Below are 12780 nucleotides of genomic sequence, written 5' to 3'. Positions count from 1 at the left end.
TTTCACCTATGTAGTTTTGTATTGCTTTGACCAACGAGTGATCGATAATAAAGTCTACAATGATATGGTCTTTCATAGCTTTCAAAGGTGAATATGTTAGTGAATACTTAGCGAGGTGGAACGCCCATTTATCGATTCGACTATGCAAGATAGACTTTGATAACATGTGCTTAATCATGTCGAAATGCGAGTAAACAAACACATCAACCAGTTTTATATATTGCTTCAACTTTGTACATGAAAAGTGAAAACAAAGACATAAATTTTCTATTGCATTATATCTATTTTCAACATCATTTAAGATTTGACTAAGGTAATATATAGCTCTTTCGATTCTATTTTCATCTTCTTGCACTAACATACTACCTATCATAGAATCTGATGTTGATATGTACAGTTTCATAACCTTATTTCTAATAGAGGGTAATAAAATATGAGGCTTTGTCAAATATGCTTTGACCTCTTCAAACTCCTTTTGGTGTTCTATCTCCCATCTAAAACTCTCCTTTTTCTTCAGTCGTAGAAATGGCGAGAATGGTTGCGTCTTACCACTTAGATTAGAAATAAAGCTCCTTAGGAAATTGATTTTTCCCAACAAAGACTGAAGTTGCTTCTTTGTTGATGGAGGCTTGGTGTCCAAGATTGCTATGGTCTTGTTTTGGTTAATCTCGATGCCTTTCTTATGTACAACAAAGCCTAAGAAGTCGCATGCATAGGCATAAAAAGCACATTTCAATGAATTCATTTTCAGTGCATATTTCCTCTTCCTTTCAAAGGACTGTCAAAAGTGGTATAAATGACCATTTTTCGATGAGGACTTTATGACTATGTCGTCAATATAAACTTTCATGAATGTATCAATATAATCATGGAACATCAAGTTTATAGCCTTTTGATAGGTATACCTAGAATAGCCATCAAGCATGCTTAGATAATCAAAACCTACAGTTGAGTCGACTAACATCTTTATGACGTGCATTGTGTACTCATCTTTGGGTGTAGCATTATTTAGATCCCTAAAATTATACAAACCCTAAGAGTTCCATTTTTCTTAACAACATGCACAATGTTAGATTATCATTCGACATACCTAGTCATCCTGATGAATTTGATTTTGAGTAGCCTTTCGATCTCTTCCCTGATCTTGAACATTATTTATAGGGTGAATCTCCTTGGTAACTGCTTCACTGGATTTTTACTAGGTCAAATTGGTAGCCTTAGTTCTACCATATCTCGACTTAACCCTGACATTTTCATTGTAATCCCATACCAAATAATCTTTGAACTCTTTAAGTAAGTTTACCACTTGCTCTTTTAGGTATGGATCAACCTTAACACTGATATATGTTGGTCTTTTCGTTGTTCCATCTCCTAGATCAACCTCCTCAAGAGGATATTGGGCTTACTTCTTTCTGAAGGTTTTGTTTACCCAAACTGGCCATCTTCATTTACTTCAAAATTTTCAGCAACGGTGGCTTCAATAGCCATTTTTTGCAAAGTATCAGCCTCTAAGGCGACTCTTAACCTATTTTCGGCCATATAGGCTAAAATTCAAGTAAAATCACTTAAATCATTCATCATGATTAGTGCCCATCGTCTACCCAATTGGTGTGACATCTCCTTCCTTCATAATTTGATCACCCATCATCTCTTGATCCCAGATGAAACCATGGGTGAGATGCATGTTTAGAAAATAACGAATCCTTGTGCAGAGTGAATGATGTCTCTGATGGATAACATGGTAGAGTCTTTGCCAAATTTTTATCGAAATTATTTCTACCCACATGGTTGACATCATCCATATAGCAGCGTTGGTCTGCCTCAATGTTTTTGAATATGCCATCAGAGCGCCAAATAGATACTCTTTGGTGAATGGTTGAAGGAACCGCGCTAATGTCGTGAATCCATTCTTGTCCTAACAATAAGTTATAGTTTTCTTTGGATGATATCACCATAAAAATAGTTGGCCTTGTTAAATTACCAACTGCAAGGTCCACCAAAATTACACCCATGATATGGCTTGTTTTCCCTTCGTAATGCAATAGTACCACGTTATGTGGGCGAAGGTATGTATCGTACTTCCCTATCTTCTTCAGTAAAGAACAGGGCATCCGGTTCACCATCACTCCTCCATCGACAAACACTTTGTTGACCCATTTGTTATCTACTTTTGCCCTAATAAATAAAGGCTTGAGTTGGTACATCATGCTTGTATTAGGTTTTCAAATATGGCGTGTTGTTCCTCAACCACACCATTATTCATCTCATAATAATATAACGGATTTTGATTCGCCGCTCAGCATCCTTCTATGCCTCAGACACTCCTGAGAGTGGATCATACTCTCTTGGTAAGACTGAAACGATGTTGCATGTAACTTCAAAATCATCTTTTGATCCCAAATCAAAATTATTCGTTACCATCTCATTATCAGGCTGAGCTATTGGTCAGAGCACTTTTTCCCCAAGGGTTCCACCGTCGAAGACAATCTCTGCTTCACTGGTTTCTTGGCCATTTCACCAACTTTCTCCGCAGACGCCTTGTTATTATTGTTGGATCCAGAGGCCTCATAAGCAACCTTCTTATTTCTATGATATCGACATTATTGTTTCCTGGTCATAGGATTCTTCCCCTTGTAATTTTGAGGTCTAAAAGAATACATCTTTGACACATGAGAGTTATCATTATAAGAGGATCCCACTCCCATATCGACCACTTTCCACTTTTGCTGGTTGGGGGCTCTGGTTTATAGGCCTAACCCATTATCCTTTGGGTGCATTTGAAGGAGGCACGTAAGTCCTCTGATAGTTCCTAGAATTCATATGGAAGTCATGCTTTCTATGTGAAACGCCTCTTTGGTCAAAAGTAAATCTAGATGTTGATCCCCCTCTACTACCCTTCTTTGGTTCAAAAGTTCTAGTCGTTTCAAGATCCTTTGTTGCTTTCTCGTTAAACACTTTGCTACATCTAGGGTACAAGACGACCTTTAAGTTTCTCATCTTGCATGAATTTAGGAAATCGATGAGTTCCTCTTCAACCTGATGAAAGACTATTTTCATCATTTCAGTAGCATTTTCTGTAGTGTCATTTTCAACCTGTTCGACCTTCATGTCCAAGCCATCAGTAGCTTCGACCATAATGATCTCGATAGGCTTAACAAATTTTTCCTCTTCGACTTGAATGGGGTCAGAGTCCACCTGCATTTAAGCTTTTGGTTTTTCTCCAAATTGCATTATACACTCCTTAAGCGATTTCTGCACCAAGTCCCTGAAAAGCACACATTGGAATGTTTTATGACCTAAAATATTGTGGTACTTACAAAACCTCTCTTTTTTCATTGCTCTAATAGGGTATTTTTTTAGGCCCATAGGCACTATTATCTTCCCATCAGTAACCAACAAATCAAAAAATTTGTCACATTTTGTTATATCAAAAGTATACGTTTTGATGACAAACTTATCATTTTTGCTAGGTTCGATGGGTTTTTCTCGTTCATGGTTTCATTAATTTACAAACATATGGAGGTCTTGACATTAATTCTGCCACACGTACCTCGCTCTCTTTGAAGCCTTCATCAAATGAGTCTGACCCTAAATAACCATATGTTTCTATATAGGCTACTTTTTGTTTTTTGTTATACCTATTCGACCTAGCTTTCTCAGTTTTCAATCGCTCAATTTTGCTAAGTCTATCTACCAATTGGGCCATGTCCCTAAGATACTGAGTATCTAAATTTTTCCTAATGGAATAGTCTGGATCACATGCGGCCATTTCGACCAACTCATATTCAGGGACTTGCGTAATGAACCTTGCTTTGAGTAGTCTAAACCTGTTCAAATAATCATCAATTAACTTAAGCATTTTACACCTAACACTTGCCAATTCCTTAGGCTAATCTTCGACTGGCTCATGTATAATTGCTCATGGAACACTCTCTCTAATTGAATCTAAGTATGTATGGAATAAGGAGGGAGTCTGGTAAACCATGTGAAAGAATTTTTTGTCAGAGAATTTGGGAAGTATTTCATCTTCAAAATCTCATGTTTAGTTATGTCCATTGCCTCAATCAGATATTTGGTGACATGTTCGACTATAGACTCACTCGTTTCACCAAACAATTTGGTGAACTTGGGGACCTTCCACCCCCTGGGGAGTTCCATTTGTCGAACGTATTCTGACAAAGGCGACACAAAAGTTAGGACTATGAATGGCAACGTTAAGGCCATTTTGGACAAGGATCTGTTCGACTATGTTTGCTATATTATTCCCCTCCCCCCCTAAATTATTTTGTTGGACATTTCTAAGTATTTTGACCTATGTATTCCTATGTATTTATATTAACTAGTATTAGCCCTAGGTTATTTTAACCTATGTATTCCTCATCCTCTCTATGTATGGGAAGTTTTGTGTGTCTAAGTCTCCCTTGTTGTTGTTGGAACAAAATTGGTTTGTACCATATCCCTTGGGTTTTGATGATAACAAAGTATTTAAATAACAATTGGGTATTCTAACATTTGTTCAAGTATGCAGGTTTATAATACTAAGAAAAAATGAAGATTGATTGTTCTGCATTTGAAGTTCAGACTCTGGTTCTACAGATCATTTCTAAAGACTCTGGTTCTGATGGAAGAACCGAACTCTGAAGAAATTAGAAGAAAGTCATCCTTTGGTGATCCAGACACTGAAGCTTCAGAAGCCAATAAGTATACTCTGAAGAGATCAGACTCTGAAGAATCAAGTGTTAAGAAAGTCAATCTCTGAAGGTTTTATCTCTTCATTCGAGGCAACTCTCACAGGCTCAGAGATCTTTTATTCATATGAAAAATTAAGGAAAAATATCTACATTGTTGTCTGAGATTCAATAGATAATTCTCCTTGCAGAAAATTGTTTTCTTAATGTGTCTAATCAATTGCAAAGGTTATCCAACCTTTTGGTGAAAGTCTTCAATGTCTCTTTTCTTCCTTTCTATTTAAGGAGCAGAAGACCTGAAGAGGAAGCACACATAATAACACACTACAATACAAGACTCTGAACCATTGATATTCAAAGTGAAGCTACTATATCAAAATTGCTAGACTTCGAACCACTTAACATTTTGTATATTTTAGAAGTTTTTAAGTCTTAAAGTCTTTCTAAGTTGTATTCTATCTACACCTCTGATTGTATATCAAGTGTAGTTTTTACCCAATCTCTTAATAATTTGTTATAGATCCAGAAGTCTCTTGCTTTAGTGCTTGAGCATTTGAAGTCTCTTGCTTGTGTTCTTGAGCCTAGAAGTCTCTTACTTGTGAGTTTGAGCACTGGAAATCTCTTGCTTTTGTGCTTGAGCATAAAAGTCTCTTACTTGTGGGTTTGAGCATTAGAAGCCTCTTGCGTGGTGCTTGAGCATTTGTAATAAGATTTGGATATAGTGAGAATCCCTTGGAAGTATAAGGGGACTGAACTACTCTCAAGTTGTGAGAGGAACTAGGATAATTGTTGTGTGTTCTTTGCTTTTACTTTCCTACTTATGATCTTAACATTCTGCTGCTGTCAACTTTGATACTCTAAGTCAGATATTGTTTCATTATCTGATAAAGACTTTTAGAAGCTAACCAAGTTTCTTAAGTCAGACTCTGAAATAAGCATTCAGAATCTGGTTGAGAACCATCAGAAGCAAAAGAAGAAAAAGCTTAAAGAGAAAAAGCCAACACAATTCAACCCCTTTCTTGTGTTTTTCTTACCTTTAGTTGTTGCCCTAGGTTAACAGGAGCCTTCCCATTGTCAGGTGTCTCTACCTGTCTGGCATTTGAGATTTTAGGAGTTGCCTTCACTTGGGCCTGATGGGCGCCAAATAAATTGGCTATTCGACCTATCTGATTGCCCAAAAGTTCATAACTTTGGTTGGTGTTCTAAATTAAAGTGTTTCACATCGTACTAATGTGTTGGGTCAACATATTAACCATTTTATGGTTGTTTTGATTCATTTGTTTCCCCATCAACATAAGAGACATCATATTCAAAGTCGACATCGCCCGGGGAGCATAATTTAATCCTCATGGTAGTTGTGATATCCGACTAGGGTTATTGATTTTTTTTACCCCGAGGAAGGATATGGGTTAAATGGTGGCACAACATCTATTATGTTATCTGTATAAGTTGACGCATTATAGTGAAGGCTTGACATCATCGTTGCTGGTATACCATATGGGTATTCTCTTCTACCATAAAGAGTGTAAAACATGGAAGGTATGACACTCTATGGTCTCCCAAAGTTGGTCTTATGACAATGGGGTTAAATGGGAGACTCCTTGGTTGTGGTGTAAGAATAGCCCCTTGGGTTGGTGTCGATAGAACTGGCGTTGATGACACCACTAGAGTAGTTGTTCTAACAAGCGTTTAAACAACCATCTCTCCAACTTTCGATCCGACTGGTTATTCTACAGCATTTTGAGGATTGTTCTATGAACTAGAAGTAGTATTATCTGTAGGAGGACACGTCACTTTAGGCAAAGATTTTACACTTCTTAAACGCATACACATGTAAATATCAAGAACATTTCATGCAACAAGAATAGTTTGTAAAAAAAGAAACAAAACTTGTGAATGTAAAATAAAATTTAGCACAAGGTCCCACTGAGCGTGCCAATTTGTTTACCCGTAATTTTGGTAAATAACCGCTAGTCTCTTTTAAAAAGTTTATTGAAGGATCGACTAGTCAATCCTAGGACATATGTGCATAAATTCTTAAAAAAGGAGTTTCACTGTTTGCTATAAATGTAACACAAATTCTAACTTTGCAAGAAAATAAAGATTGAAGTTGTAAAGAAGTAATGGGATTTCGACAAGGTCAAAATTCTTGCAGGATTGAAAGCAAATACAAATAAATTTCTAGGTAGAAGTATTAAAAGTAAAAATTACAAGAAATTTCTTAAGTATATAAAAAATGGTATGGAAAATCATACATTTTTCTCAATGACTTGTTTCTTGCTATATTTTGGGTACTTTGAGTGTAAAGAGTTTGTTGTAATGATTTGCAATCATGAATCCTAATACTAGAACTCTTATATGTAATAGTACATAAATAACTGTCTATAATAGCTCTATTCTTAATAATCGACACATATCTATTTTGCATGGCTTCATCTTTCTGACTTGCCTCCGTGTGTCTTAGATACATGAATAAGACTCACAAGTAGTTATATGATATGATCACAATGCTTCTCTTCAAATGCCACCATCGACTGTGTAACCTTTGCTAAATTCTTGAAACGAAATCCTGAAAACATATTATGAGAAAACATTCTATGTCCTCAACTTCAGTCTCACATGACCATTTTGACACCCTCGGACCAAGATTCATCTGTCGAAAGTCTATTATTACCTAGGATCATTTCCTTAAGCATCTTCTGAATCTTTCTCCTTCATATTAAGTTCATGATGTCAAAATTCCATGCCAACACATAAATAGATTGATTCTTTATTGTTGTTGTACCTCAAGTTTGGGATAATCTTCCATAAGAATTTTATGCATGTAAAAATTTGGGATTATACCTTTCAAGTATTCAATAGGCCACCTCAATGCTCTATGATGTTTCTTAATAATCTCTAACACTTGTTCCTCTTAAGTATAATTTAATTTAGAATTTATCATAAAGGGGTATTTGTCTTTTCCACTCAGGAAAACATTTTAGCTCCCCCTTTTTTTCTTTGATGGCTCATTTTTATTTTCATCCTCATTATCTGGTCTCATTTATTCTCACCTGGTATTCTTATGTCGAATGAGGTTGGTTCTTCTTCTAGCATGGATGTGGCTTTCAATTTCTAGTTGGTCACTACATTCTTCGATCATTTTTGGTGATATGCTTAGAACTATCTCAAGGGGAAACTATCAAATATGGTATTGAAATGTATCACCAAATATAGATTCTAGCATGTCAACTCAGTAGCCGTTTTCATTATCTTCTTTATTATGTTGCATACTTTTGAGCATATTTAACTTCACTACCTCATCATATGCCTTAAGTGTTAGAGTACTCTCTTCTAGGTCGATCATGCATCTAACTATTAATAATAATAGTCTTCTTAGAATTTACGAGTTTTCATCATCATTTGGCATCTATAGTACGTAAGAGTCAGTACATATTCTACAATCCCATAACGATGATTGCCAAAATTATTAGAAAATCGGAGTGTCATAATTTTTTGGCTTATTATTCAGATATCCATTGTCTTGTAAATTGATAAAGGTGTCAAACATACACTAGTGCCTAGATCCATAAGTACCTTCATGAATTTTTTATCCCCAATGGTGCAAGGGATGATGTCACTTCAAAGATCTTTGTTTTTTATTTCCATATTCCTTTGTAGGATGGCGTTACATTTCTCAGATAATACATTTGTTTCATCTTTTATGGATCTCTTTTTAGAGATAATGTCCTTCATGAACTTCTCATAAGTGGACATTTGTTCCAATGCTTTACCCACCATAATGTTGATTTGTAGCTTTTTGAAAATTTCCATGAACTTGTTGAAGATCTTCTCATCTTTTGGTTTCTTCAATCTATGAGAATACAAGATCCATATCTCGGGCTTTGGAATATTTTCTTGTTTTTGTATGACTAGTTTGCCTCCAATGTTATTTTTCTTTCAGTATGTTCACAATTTATGCCTCCCTTTCTATGAGGCCAATATATGATTTTATCTCCTTCGATTCTTTGATAGTTCATTCTTTCAACTCTTTTTGATAATGTGTGGTGATAATATTTATTATGTTATTCTCAACTACTTTTGCATATAGTTTTCTTGGATGATTTTCCCGGGGTTATTATGAAAGGGGATGGGCTATTTGAACTACCTAAGTCTCTAGATTCTTTGTTGATATGGATATGTTCTTCTAAGAATTCTTGGATTATTCATGAAATTGAGAAGTTTGGATGAAAGCTTGGCATATTCCACCTAAAGTCACTGATCCAGGTAGGTTTACTATTTCTTGTTCAATTGGTTCACTAACTATTGGTCATGCTTTATGTGATTTAGGGGCTAACATTAATCTGATGCTGCTATCTATGATGTGGATGATAAATTATGGCTATCCAAAGCCCACTCATATCACATTAACTTTATCTGGTTGTTCTATTACGTATATGTATGGAGTTCTTTAATATGTCTTTATTAGAGTCTATGGGTTATTGTTTTCAATTGATTTTGTAATTCTTGACATGTTGGAAGATTATGAAACACCATTACTTAGGAGGACCATTCCTAGCCACATGTAAATCTCTCATTGATTTGGAAATGCGATATTTGATCTTGAGATTTAACAAAGAGAAGGTGTTTTTTAAGGTGTTTGAAGCCACGAAACATAAAAAAAAACCCTCAATGCTATAAAGTGGATGTGGTTGAAGATGTAGCCGAGGAAGTTTCTCCAAGTGAGTTGCCTTTGTTACCTATTGAATCTATCATGGTGAATTCTATTGACATGAATAAGGAAGGATAGGATAAAAAATCCAAAGAATATGTTCATGTCATATCAAAAAGTGAGACTTTGAGTAAGTGTGAACCAAGTGCCTTCGTGTCGACAAAAGATCCAAAATTTAAGATCCTTGAAGTGAAAGTAAATATCCTCCAGTCAAAGCTTGCTCTCGTGAGAAAACCACCAAAACCACATGATCGAACTTGTAGTCCTTATTTTAGTTTAAAAAGGGAGAAACCCATAAGATTATGGAGAAAGAGTAGGGGAACACGTGGTTGGATAAGATTGGTCTAAAGGGGATAAATCCAAACAATTGCATGCACAGGACAAATTTTGATTTTAAATCAATTAGATACATTAATACAAGTTTGAAGGAGAAACCTGATTAGAGGATCAAACGGTCAAGTTAAAGACCTTAAAGAAGGGCTTAATGGTAGATAACCCATCATTTTAAGTTTTGAGTTTTAGTTTATTTCAATCATTTCCCTTTTTGTACTATGATCCGAAGAAGAGTACTAACTAGAACTAAAGAAGCTTTTCCCCTTGTACTTTTCTTCGCTTGAAACTAATAAACTTGGTTGTTGTTCTTCTTCTTTAATTTTTTAATTTTCTACCTTACCAAGTGCCATCATGAAAAAGAACAAGAAAAATTCACCTGAAAAAAAAAGAATGAAAGAGATCAACATTGAAGTCCCTTGCAGATTGAAAGTTGATGAAGAAATGGGAATATGACTGCTAGTACTCAATTTCCAGATACCTCATCTAGTCAGGTTTGAGCCAAATATTTTTCACTATTTATTTTTCCTTCTTATGAGAGTAGTCATGCATTAGTAATTTTCAAGAAATTACACTTTTTCTGATTTTGAGACTATTGATCTGATAAATACACATTAAGGCAGTTGTTTGTTAAAACTCTGAGTCTTTTTTAGTCTATCCGTTGTTTAAAATCTTTGAGACTTATCCATTAGTTTGGTGACATAACCCTTATTATATAGTCACTTGACTTGAAAGATAAATTCTTTCCACCCTTTTTGGAGTTAGGTAGAATGATTTATTTCACTTGTTGATGCAAAAGAATAAGTTTGGATTTGCTCTGGGAAGTTCGCAACGAATACGTTTCAGGTTGGGGTACTATAGAAATTGGGCAATAAGAAATAAAAATACAGAAAAATAATAATTTAAAATAGCTTATACAAAAAAAAAGTAAAAACTAGGACCAACAATATGCAATTCTCTAGTACCAAGTGCATAAAAGAGTGACATGGAAGGAAGATGATAACATTAGGACAATTAGGTACCTAACTCCAAAGGTTTAAGCCTATTATCCTACCACTGACATAAGCCACGTTACAACCTATAAAAGACCACAAAAGTCTGTGTTTAAATATGACTTTAATTGATTCGATTAGACAGTTTTCAAATTGATGGTTGAATTCTTTCGTATGTTGATTGAGTGATTACCCTGTCAACTTGAGTGCATCATGGTGAAATGAGAGACATGTTGAGTATTTGTAGGTCGGAAGAAATTTTATAATTTGATTGGATTAAAGTAGGGAACTGAAGTGTTGATCAGAAAAAAATACAGGTGACAAGAATTGGTAAGGGTAAGAATTTTGATTCAGATGAAATGTTTAGTGTGTAAATAGGTTACTTGAGGACAAGCAATAGTTCAAGTTTGGGGTTGTGAAGACCGTCTTCATTACGTGATTTTTAGGAAGAAAATCGGGTAAATTCGAAAGAAGAATAATCAAAAACCATGTTAATGTATGAAGAGTTGAGCAAAAAGTCAATACAAGGAATATACATATACTTAGTGAAAATTAAGAGGAAAAAGGAGAGAAAACATGTGATTTACTAGTGCCATACCCTAATTTTCAACCCTAAGATGCCATCATCATTTGTATAATTTGCATGACATCTAGCATCTTTGCACTACTAACCTATTGAAAATACAAAAACATTTTCTACTTTGTTTGTCTTAAGCTAGGGTTTTGCACCAAGAGCTTTCAAAGATTGATCAATCAAGACTTGGCATGAGTTTTAACATTTCAAACTCCTCATCCTTCCCAAGTAATCAAGTGACTTCCATCAATAAGAATCAATTTCAAGATCATTTCATCTCAAATTTATCAAGGCCAGAGTTCATCTGATACCATCAACTAGGGTTTTGACCCAAAGTCAACTAGTTGACTTTTTAGCCAAGGCATGATTCCAAAGCTTTAAGTATGGTACAAATACTTCAAATACATCATAAGTGATCCATTAACATCATCCAATATACCTAAGAGATCCCATTCATTAAAGATTGCAAGAATTGGATTCATCCGATACAAAATCAACTGAGGCAAAGTCAAAGTTTGACTTTCGACATTTTTGGTCAACCATGGACTTCTCAACTCAAGGATAATGAAAATATGGTTGATGGATGCATTTGATCAAGAGTAAACAACAAATTTGAGGTTACTTGCAAAAAGGCAAGATTTGGTTTTGTAAATTTTTCTAAGTTATGAAAAAATACATGTTCAAGTACCCATCTTTCCAAGGACATAACTTGTGATCCAGGCCACCATTTTCTTTGCGTCAATGATCATATTAAAGGTATCACTTCATACTTCAACTTTGTCCTTGATGATTGATTCCCCAAAAAATGCAAGGATTTCATGTTATGAAGCCATGAAGTTGGTACCTTAAAATTAAAACACTTAGAAAAATTTTCAACCAAATCTGCCTTCAAAAAGTGGCTTACTTGATCATCACTTTTAAGCATGATCCACATTTATTCAAGGAAAACTCCCAACATGAAAGTTGTATAGGATTTTATTAGATTTCCAAAAAGTCCAAGAGCATGAAATTATCATATTTGAGCTAGGAGTTTCGAAGAGTTGAAGTTGGCTCTCCAAATCTGAATTTTGGGTCATTTTCATGACAAATTCATCATGTAACCTTGAGCCAAAGCTACATGATCTTGCTTTACAGGATATATTGCTTCTAAATCTCACCTTAATCATAAGGTTACACAAACCTTTGATGCATTACACAAGGGATTGAGCCATTGACCAAGTCTTGATGCCATATTTGGAAGGTTTTGCAAAAAGCTTCATATCCATTTTGATAAAGGCCAACTTTTCCAACCACTCTTGCATTGAGCTTCTAACTTATTTATTATGATCACACTTAACATCTAAACTATAAGCAACATCCTAAAAGTACCTCTAAACTCCTCCTTTCACTCCACCTTTTCATCATGATCCATTATAATTTTTTGTGCAAAATGAAACCAAGTCACCAAACTAGCATTACAATTGAAGCAAGATTGATTTCTGCAAG

The sequence above is a fragment of the Lathyrus oleraceus genome, chromosome 6 (assembly GCF_024323335.1).
Source record: "Lathyrus oleraceus cultivar Zhongwan6 chromosome 6, CAAS_Psat_ZW6_1.0, whole genome shotgun sequence".
NCBI lineage: Eukaryota > Viridiplantae > Streptophyta > Magnoliopsida > Fabales > Fabaceae > Lathyrus > Lathyrus oleraceus.
This window is presented reverse-complemented; position numbering follows the sequence as displayed.